This window comes from Chlorocebus sabaeus, chromosome 10, assembly GCF_047675955.1.
Source record: "Chlorocebus sabaeus isolate Y175 chromosome 10, mChlSab1.0.hap1, whole genome shotgun sequence".
Taxonomy (NCBI): domain Eukaryota; kingdom Metazoa; phylum Chordata; class Mammalia; order Primates; family Cercopithecidae; genus Chlorocebus; species Chlorocebus sabaeus.
In genome coordinates this window covers 62457201-62467246 of record NC_132913.1, presented here as the reverse complement: position 1 = coordinate 62467246, position 10046 = coordinate 62457201, and positions in this window count along the sequence as shown.

Sequence of the window (10046 nt, the reverse complement as noted above, 5' to 3'; positions counted from 1 at the left end):
ATTTCTGCATAAAAACATAGTAAAATATCTGGAAAGATACACATTAAACTGTTAATAATGATTACTTCTGGGAAGGAAAACAACACTGGGGAGTAAGCTGTGCAAGAGCTATGGTTTTTGCTCTACATAATTCATATTGTTTAGATTACTTACGAGCTCATATTCATGTATTTCTTATATAATTATTAAAGGATTATTTTGCTCTTGGTTTTAAGAGAAAGTTGGTCAGAAGTGAAAGCACAGGACAAGTAGGCCAAGAGTCAATATTTTGGCAGGACAGAGATCCAAATTAAATAAAATCTCTGAGGCAGAAGAGTTGAGCATGAGATGAAATTAGCGGATCTCAAGGGTAATGCTCTTTGTCCAGATAATTTGGCAGTAGCAATAGCAAATAGGGACAGTAAAGAAGATTTGGTCTTAGTTCTCAACCTTCCCCTACCATTTCCCACAATGTATTATATTTTTAATCTTCAACTGTATTTGGGTAGGTTATATTTTGCTAATATATGAAAGAGATAACTGAAGACTCAGAGGTCTCTGAACTTTACTACAGTAAAAGCAGCCAGAGTTACAAAGAAGTTTTTATGTAATGAATGTCTGGAGCAAGGGAACTGGGCCATTTTGGCCAAATCAGAGGGTTTCAATAATGGGCAAGGTGGGAGAAGAACAGGAAAAAAAAAAAGAAGGCTTTTAAGTTTACATTAATTAGTATACATTTTATTCTAGGTTTTTCATCAAATAAATATCTTAAGAAAGCCTAGCAATTGTATGTAATAAATAAATAAAATGCTTGTTGAATGAATGAATGAAACACAAGAATCTAAAGAGAGGAGATGAAGACAAGTGGATTAAATAAGAGTAGACTAACACCAGTAAGATATTAGTGTAAACAGAATGGTTTCAGTGGGGGAAGAAAATAAAGAATGTGTCTAGACTTGTTCCCCAGTAACACTGGACAGGACCCTTATATGATCAAAAGTGCGAATCCTGGCTAGGCGTGGTGTTTCTTGCCTGTAATCCCAGCATTTTGAGAAGCCGAGGTGGGCAGATCACATGAGGTCAGGAGTTTAAGACCAGCCTGGCCAACATGGTGAAACCCCATCTCTACTCAAAATATAAAAATTAGCCAGGCATGACAGCAGTTGCCTGTAATCCCAGCTACTCGGGAGGCTAAGATGGAAGAATCACTTGAACCCAGGAGGTGGAGGTTGCAGTGAGCCAAGATTGCGCCGTTGCACTCCAGCCTGGGTGACAGAGTGAGACTCCATCTGAAAAAACACAAACAACAACAACAACAATAAAAAAGTGTGAATCCAGAAACCCATTACTTTTACCCTCCAGTAAGCTACCAGTGAAACTGAACCATCATTGAACTGACACTGTCTCACATTTCCTGGCCTTCTTTCTATTACCTTTCTGGCCAACACTGTCACTGATGACTCTTCTCTAGTTGCCCTGTTCCTGCAGCGTTTTCTAACCAAATAGCCACTTGAAACCACTGGAGTCCAACCTGGAAATATATTTCCAGCTCTTCTTCCTTTTTTTTTTTTTTTTGAGACCTTGTCTCACTCTACCGCCAGGCTGGAGTGTAGTGGCATGATCTCAGTTCACTGCAACCTCCGCCTCCCGGGTTCAAGCGCTTCTCCTGTCTCAGCCTCCTGAGTAGCTGGGACTACAGGCACACACCACCACACCCACAAGCTCTTCTTTTAACTAACGTAGCTCATAAAGTGTTGTGTAGCTTTATGCTCAAGAGCATTTCAGCAGCACTATTACGTATCAGCTTCCTGTTTCTACCTGCCTAGAAGTATCAACCTTCTCTTCTTGTACACGTCTGTCCATTTCTTGAGTATGTGGGGTTTTTTTCCTCTTTTCCCAAATTTTGGGTGCCCAGAATAAGCTTGGTCCTATGACCCAGCCCACTGGCTAGTATACCTACTATGCTTTTGTAGATCATATCACCATTTTGTCAGGGCATAGCCCTGCTGCTCATATCCCTGACCTTGCACTAAAATGACCTATCCCATATAATAAAGTCCACCTCAGCTGCCTGAATTCCAAAATCACTTTTCTTGGTTTGTCCTCCCAGATTAATGACCCATGCCTAGAATCAGACAAAAGTTTGACTACCGTATTACTTTCCTTCTACTGTTGTAATAAATAACTACAGATTTGTTGGCTTAAAACAACACAAATTTATTACCTTACAGTTCTGGAGGTCAGAAGTCTAAAATGGGTCCCAGCAGGCTAAAATTGAGGTGTTGCCAGCACTGCATTCCTTCTAGAGGCTCCACAGAACCACTGCCCTGCCTTTCCAGATTCTGGAGGTTGCCCACATTCCTTGGTGGGTGGCCTCCTTCCAATATCTTCAAAGCCAGTGACAGCTAGTGGAGTCTTCCTCATGCGGCACCACTCTAATTCTGCCATCATCACAGCTCCTTCTCTGATTCTGGACCTCCAGACTCCCTCTTTAACTTTATAAGGACCCTTGTGATTACATCGTGCCCATCCAGATAATCCAGGCAAATCGCCTCGCCTCAAAATCCTTAATTGAGTCACAACTGCAAAGTGTCTTTGGCCATGTAAGGTAACACATTCACAGGTTCTGGGGATTAGGACATGGACATTTTTTGTGGTAGTGGGGAACTATTCTGCCTACCAAAAGTGTGCTCCAAAGTATTTATCTATATCTAAAGAAGCCACAGTCTTTCTATGGGGGAAGCACTTATCACTTTAGCCCCTGAATTTACCCTAAACTCCTTATACCTGGTTTCTTTTCCCAGTTCATTCTCCAGAGCTCTCAGCATGCTGTGTGATTGGATGTTAGCTGATACTGACCAAAAATAAGAATGTGGTACAAAAAGCATGAATTGGATGTTCTGAGCCAAGAGGTTAAAAAAATAGTGAGGAAATTGGGGGGGGGGGGGAGAATTTGACTAAGGTTAACTCTTGAGAAGTTAAAATTGCTAGGATCTTAAGAAAAGAATTTGTACACAGTTTGCTATAGTCTAGTAAAGTTTCCAGAAAGATGGACTATTTACCTGCTGTCTGTATTGTTGTAGATTATGTACCCTCTATTAGCCAGAGACCATAGAATGAGCAGATAGAAAGAGGAAAGTCTGACAACAAATCCCTCCACCTAAATTTGAGATTATTGCACTCTTGAGGTAGGCAATGGTGGGATAGGATGTGAGCAAAACCATACGAAAGCATGACCTATCTCCTAGTACATCAGTTTCACTCGAGAATAATAGGACGGAGAATTCAGTCATTTAATTGGTAAAGTATTTTAAATTATCTCAGTCAGATACACAATAGAATGTAATATAAGCATTGCATTTTTTTTAAGATTGAAGTTTTTCTAAGCTAAAATAGAACAGAAGTCTTAAAAAAAAGGTTACTGGTTCTTTAAGGCTATACTCTCATAGGGGATCTGTTTATCTCCACTGATGGTAGAACAAGTTCAGAGGATTCCCTTAAATGGTCAAGAAGGGCAGATGGAGGCCAGGCACAGTGGCTTGTACCTGTAATCCCTGCACTTTGGGAGGCCGAGGCGGGCAAATAGCTTGAGTTTAGGAGTTCCAGACTAGACTGGACAATATGGGGGATAGGACCCTCTAAATTAAAAATTAAAGCTTTTAACTACCGTGTTCTCTGCTTTGTTTTTCTGTAGTTATTGATCATGTGTGTTTGTCGGACCATGTTTTCTACTTTAAGTTCAAATACAAGTTTTTAATTTAAAACATGCATCTTTTGCTTAGCTATGCTCTAGTTCAAATCGATGAGAGCAATTTTAACAAGCACTCTAATTCAATCCATAAACAAATCCTGATGCTTCCACTTGCAGACCCCATTTTGTAGGATGTGTCTCCTTGATGTTTTGCCTCTGAACACCATACTCCACTTAAAATTATTATATAGTGATCACTACTTTAAGCCAAGTTCCCTGGCTTAGGGACCTGACATAGGAAACTAACCTAATTTTCAAAGTCCAGAGAGCAGGAATTTTTAGAAGGGCAAGATGGGTAAGGAAAAGTCTGAGACTAATCATCTAATGGAATAATTGATTGAAATCAGTAATGGGAAAAGGTGACCAAGAAAAGTATGACTAGTTCTGTGTAACCATGTTATTCCTCCATAGGACCACGATAATCCAAAAATGGAGAGAAAACAAAGCATACTCAGCATGGTGCACTTGTACCACATGCAAATCCTAAAATTCTGTAATTGATATAAGGAATTGACCGGGAATACGACCCTCACAGACCTCACTGGGACTACAGTAGCAGAAAATTTTGATAAGTAAAAGTGCTTTGAAACATTTTGTTACTGTTGTGAAATTTCCTATCTCTTAACCAAAATTTGAATATCTGGGTCCATTAAATATAGATGAATTTAACTTCTTGAAGGAGAATGAGGACTTACACTTACAATTGATTTTATTAAAAAACAGCCAAAATTCACATAACGTCTTCCTATCACTTATAAGAAACTATAGCCAATATATAGATAGAAAGGTACACACATACACACACTATACACACACATACACACACACACACAATGCTTTAAAACAACAATAGCCTAGCCATAGATAGATTAGAGTGAGAATATAATTTGAAGAGTATTGGGTAGGGCTATAGACTAAAAGTACACCCAAGCCTATCACCAAGAACTGAAATTCAACATTTAGCCAGGATTCCCTTTGGTTTAATTAATGCAAACACACAGAGGGAATAATATATTTTCTCAATTATTGTGAATTATTACAACATTCCTAACACATTTTTTTAAATTTTTAAAGTAATTCATGTTTATTGTAACATATCAAATAATACAGAGATGTATAAAGAAAAAGTTAACAGTTTATCCTTTTCTTCTAAACCCCATTTCTCAAAAATTCATTGAGTGCCTCTTAATGGGCTAAGCATGGTCTAGACTCTGTGAATACAGCAATGGAAAAAACAAAGTTGGCCAGGCGCAGTGGTTCATGCCTGTAATCCCAGCACTTGGGGGACCGAGGTGAGTGGATCACCTGAGACAGCCTGGACAACATGGTGAAACCGCATGTCTACTAAAAAAAAAAAAAAAGAAAAAGAAAAACTACGAAAAGTAGCCAGATGTAGTGGCACACATCTGTAATCCCAGCTACTCGGGAGGCTGAGACACAAGAATCGCTTGAATCCAGGAGGCAGAGGTTGCAGTGAGCTGAGATCATGCCACTGCACTCCAGCCTGGGTGACAGAGCAAGACTCCATCTCAAAAAAGAAGAAAAAAACAAAGTCCCTGTCCTCATAGATTTATAGTCTAACACAAGAGCCAAACAAACTAATGATGAATACATGACACCACATAGCAAGAACTCTGAAGAAATACAAAGATAGGTAAAGGATTTGGGAAGGCCTCTCTTAAGAGGTGACGTTTGAGCAAAGACTTGAAGGAAGTGAAAGTGAGAGCCAAGTGACTATCCAGGGGAAATGTATTACAAGCTGAAGGAACAAAACATACAGCTCTGTGAGGTGGAGTGTAGTTCACACGTTTCAGGAACAGCAAGGAGGCCAGTATGTGTGAAGCAGAATGAGCAAGGACTTGCCTTTTTGTCCCTTAAGAGAAACTCTTTGTATTTACTCCGTGTAATTATGCTACCGGCTACGTGGAGTTAAATTCATTTGTTCCATTAACTTTTAATTTTTAGAAATTTTTAAAAATTTTACTTCTCATATGGTTTGCATGGTTCCAAATTCAAATCTACAAAGCAGAGTACACTCAAAGAAGTCCAGCTTCTATTCTTTTTTTTTTTAACATAATTTATTTTATATTTAGGATAATTGAAGGAACAATTTTTTTTTATTATACTTTAAGTTCTAGGGTACATGAGCTCAACATGCAGGTTTGTTACATATGTATACATGTGCCATGTTGGTGTACCGCACCCATTAACTCGTCATTTACATTAGGTATATCTCCTAATGCTATCCCTCCCCCTTCCCCCCACCCCACAACAAGCCCTGGTGTGTGATGTTCCCCACCCTGTGTCCAAGTGTTCTCATTGTTCAGTTCCCACCGATGAGTGAGAACACGTGGTGTTTGGTTTTCTGTCCTTGCGATAGTTTGCTCAGAATGATGGTTTCCAGATTCATCCATGTCCCTACAAAAGACATGAACTCATCCTTTTTTATGCCTGCATAGTATTCCATGGTGTATATGTGCCACATTTTCTTAATCCAGTCTATCATTGATGGACATTTGGGTTGGTTCCAAGTCTTTGCTATTGTGAATAGTGCCACAATAAACATACATGTGCATGTGTCTTTATAGCAGCATGATTTATAATCCTTTGGGTATATACCCAGTAATGGGATGGCTAGGTCAAATGGTATTTCTAGTTCTAGACCCTTGAGGAATTGCTGCACTGTCTTCCACAATGGTTGAACTAGTTTACAGTCCCACCAACAGTGTAAAAGTGTTCCTATTTCTCCACATCCTCTCCAGCACCTATTGTTTCCTGACTTTTTAATGATCACCATTCTAACTGGTGTGAGATGGTATCTCATTGTGGTTTGATTTGCATTTCTCTGATGGCCAGTGATGATGAGCATTTTTTCATGTGTCTGTTGGCTGCACAAATGTCTTCTTTTGAGAAGTGTCTGTTCATATTTTTTGCCCACTTTTTGATGGGATCGTTTGATTTTTTCTTGTAAATTTGAGGGTTTTTGCATCGATGTTCATCAGGGATATTGGTCTAAAATTCTCTTTTTTTGTTGTGTCTCTGCCGAGCTTTGGTATCAGGATGATGCTGGCCTCATAAAATGAGTTAGGGAGGATTCCCTGTTTTTCTATTGATTGGAATAGTTTCAGAAGGAATGGTACCAGCCTCTCTTTGTACCTCTGGTAGAATTCAGCTGTGAATCCGTCTGGTCCTGGACTTTTTTTGGTTGGTAGGCTATTAATTATTGCCTCAATTTCAGAGTCTATTATTGGTCTATTCAGAGATTTAATTTCTTCCTGGTTTAGTCTTGGGAGGGTGTATGTGTCCAGGAATTTATCCATTTCTTCTAGATTTTCTAGTTTATTTGCATAGAGGTGTTTATAGTATTCTCTGATGGTAATTTGTATTTCTGTGGGATCAGTGGTGATATCCCCTTTATCATTTTTTATTGCATCTATTTGATTTGTCTCTCTTCTTTATTAGTCTTGCTAGTGGTCTATCAATTTTGTCGATCTTTTCAAAAAATCAGCTCCTGGATTCATTGATTTTTTTGAAGGGTTTTTTGTGTCTCCATCTCCTTCAGTTCAGCTCTGATCTTAGTTATTTCTTGCCTTCTGCTAGCTTTTGAATGTGTTTGCTCTTGCTTCTCTAGTTCTTTTAATAGTGATGTTAGGGTGTCAATTTTAGATGTTTCCTGCTTTCTCTTGTGGGCATTTAGTGCTATAAATTTCCCTCCACACACTGCTTTAAATGTGTCCCAGAGATTCTGGTATGCTGTGTCTTTGTTCTCATTGGTTTCAAAGAACATCTTTATTTCTGCCTTCTTTTCTTTACGTACCCAGTAGTCATTCAGGAGCAGGTAGTTCAGTTTCCATGTAGGTGAGTGGTTTTGCTTGAGTTTCTTAGTCCTGAGTTCTAGTTTGATTGCACTGTGGTCTGAGAGACAATTGGTTGTAATTTCTGTTCTTTTACATTTGCTGAGGAGTGCTTTACCTCCAACTATGTGGTCAACTTTGGAATAAGCGCGACGCATTGCTGAGAAGAATGTATATTCTGTTGATTCGGGGTAGAGAATTCTGTAGATGTCTATTAGGTCTGCTTGGTGCAGAGCTGAGTTCAATTCCTGGATATCCTTGTTAACTTTCTGTCTCATTGATCTGTCTAATGTTGATAGTGGGGTGTTAAAGTCTCCCCTTATTATTGTGTGGGAGTCTAAGTCTCTTTGTAGGTCTCAAAGGACTTGCTTTATGAATCTGGGTGCTCCTGTATTGTGTGCATATATGTTTAGGATAGTTATCTCTTCTTGTTGAATTGATCCCTTTACCATTATGTAATGGCCTTCTTTGTCTCTTTTGATCTTTGTTGGTTTAAAGCTTGTTTTATCAGAGACTAGGATTGCAACCCTGGCTTTTTTTGTTTGGTTTTCCATTTGCTTGGTAGATCTTCCTCCATCCCATTATTTTGAGCCTATGTGTGTCTCTGCATATGAGATGGGTCTCTTGAATACAGCATATTGATGGGTCTTGATACTTTATCCAATTTGCCAGTCTGTGTCTTTTAATTGGAGCATTTAGCCCATTTACATTTAAGGTTAATATTGTTATGTGTGAATTTGATCCTATAATTATGATGTTAGCTGGTTACTTTGCTCGTTAGTTGAGGCAGTTTCTTCCTAGCATTGGTGGTCTTTACAATTTGGCATGTTTTTGCAGTGGTTGGTACCGGTTTTTCCTTTCCATGTTTAGGGCTTCCTTCAGGAGCTCTTGTAAGGCAGGCCTGGTGGTGACAAAATCTCTCAGCATTTGCTTGTCTGTGAAGGATTTTATTTCTCCTTCACTTGTGAAGCTTAGTTTGGCTGGATATGAAATTCTGTGTTGAAAATTATTTTCTTTAAGAATGTTGAATATCGGCCCCCACTCTCTTCTGACTTGTAGAGTTTCTGCTAAGAGATCTGCTGTTAGTCTTATGAGCTTCTCTTTGTGGGTAACCCAACCTTTCTCTCTGGCTGCCCTTAATATTTTTTCTTTCATTTCAACTTTGGTGAATCTGACAATTATGTATCTTGGAGTTGCTCTTCTCGAGGAGTATCTTTGTGGCGTTCTCTGTATTTCCTTAATTTGAATGTTGGCCTGCCTTGCTAGGTTGGGGAAGTTCTCCTGGATAATATCTTGAAGAGTATTTTCCAACTTGGTTCCATTCTCCCCATCACTTTCAGGTATACCAATCAGACGTAAATTGATCTTTTCACATAGTCCCATATTTCTTGGAGGCTTTGTTCATTTCTTTTTACTCTTTTTTCTTTAAACTTCTCTTCTTGCTTCATTTCATTCATTTAATCTTCAATCGCTGATACCCTTTTTCCACTTGATTGAATCGGCTACTGAAGCTTGTGCATGCGTCATGTTGTTCTCTTGCCATGGTTTTCAGCTCCATTGGGTCATTGAAGGTCTTCTCTACACTGTTTATTCTAGTTAGCCATTCATCTAATCTTTTTTCAAGGTTTTTAGCTTCTTTGCCATGGGTTCGAACATCCTCCTTTAGCTCAGAGAAGTTTGTTATTACCCGTCGTCTGAAGCCTTCTCTCAACTCATCAAAGTCATTCTCCATCCAGCTTTGTTTCATTGCTGGCAAGGAGCTGTGCTCCTTTGAAGGAGAAGAGGCGCTCTGATTTTTAGAATGGAGATTTTAGATTTTAGAAGGAGAAGATTTTTAGAATGTTTAGCTTTTCTGCTCTTGTTTATCCCCATCTTTGTGGTTTTATGGTCTTTGAGCATGGTGACAAACAGATGGGGTTTTGGTGTGCATGTCCTTTCTGTTTGTTAGTTTTCTTTCTAACAGTCAGGACCCCCAGCTGCAAGTCTGCTGGAGTTTGTTGGAGGCCCACTCCTGACCCTGTTTGCCTGGGTATCACCAGCAGAGGCTGCAGAACAGCAAATATTGCAGAACAGTAAATGTTGCTGCCTGATCCTTCCTGTGGAAGCTTCATCTAAGAGGGGCACCTGGCCGTATGAGGTGTCAGTCGGCCCCTACTGGGAGGTGCCTCCTAGTTAGGCTAATCAGGGGTCAGGGACCCACTTGAGGAGGCAGTCTGTCTGTTCTCATATCTCAAACTCCATGCTGGGAGAACCACTACTCTCTTCAAAGCTGTCAGACAGGGATGTTTAAGTCTGCAGAAGTTTCTGCTGCCTTTTGTTCAGCTATCCCTGCCCCCAGAGGTGGAGTCTACAGAGGCAGGCAGGCCTCCTTGAGCTGCAGTGGGCTCCACCCAGTTTGAGCTTCCTGGCCACTTTGTTTACCTCAAACCTCAGCAATGGTGCATACCCCTCCCCCAGCCTCA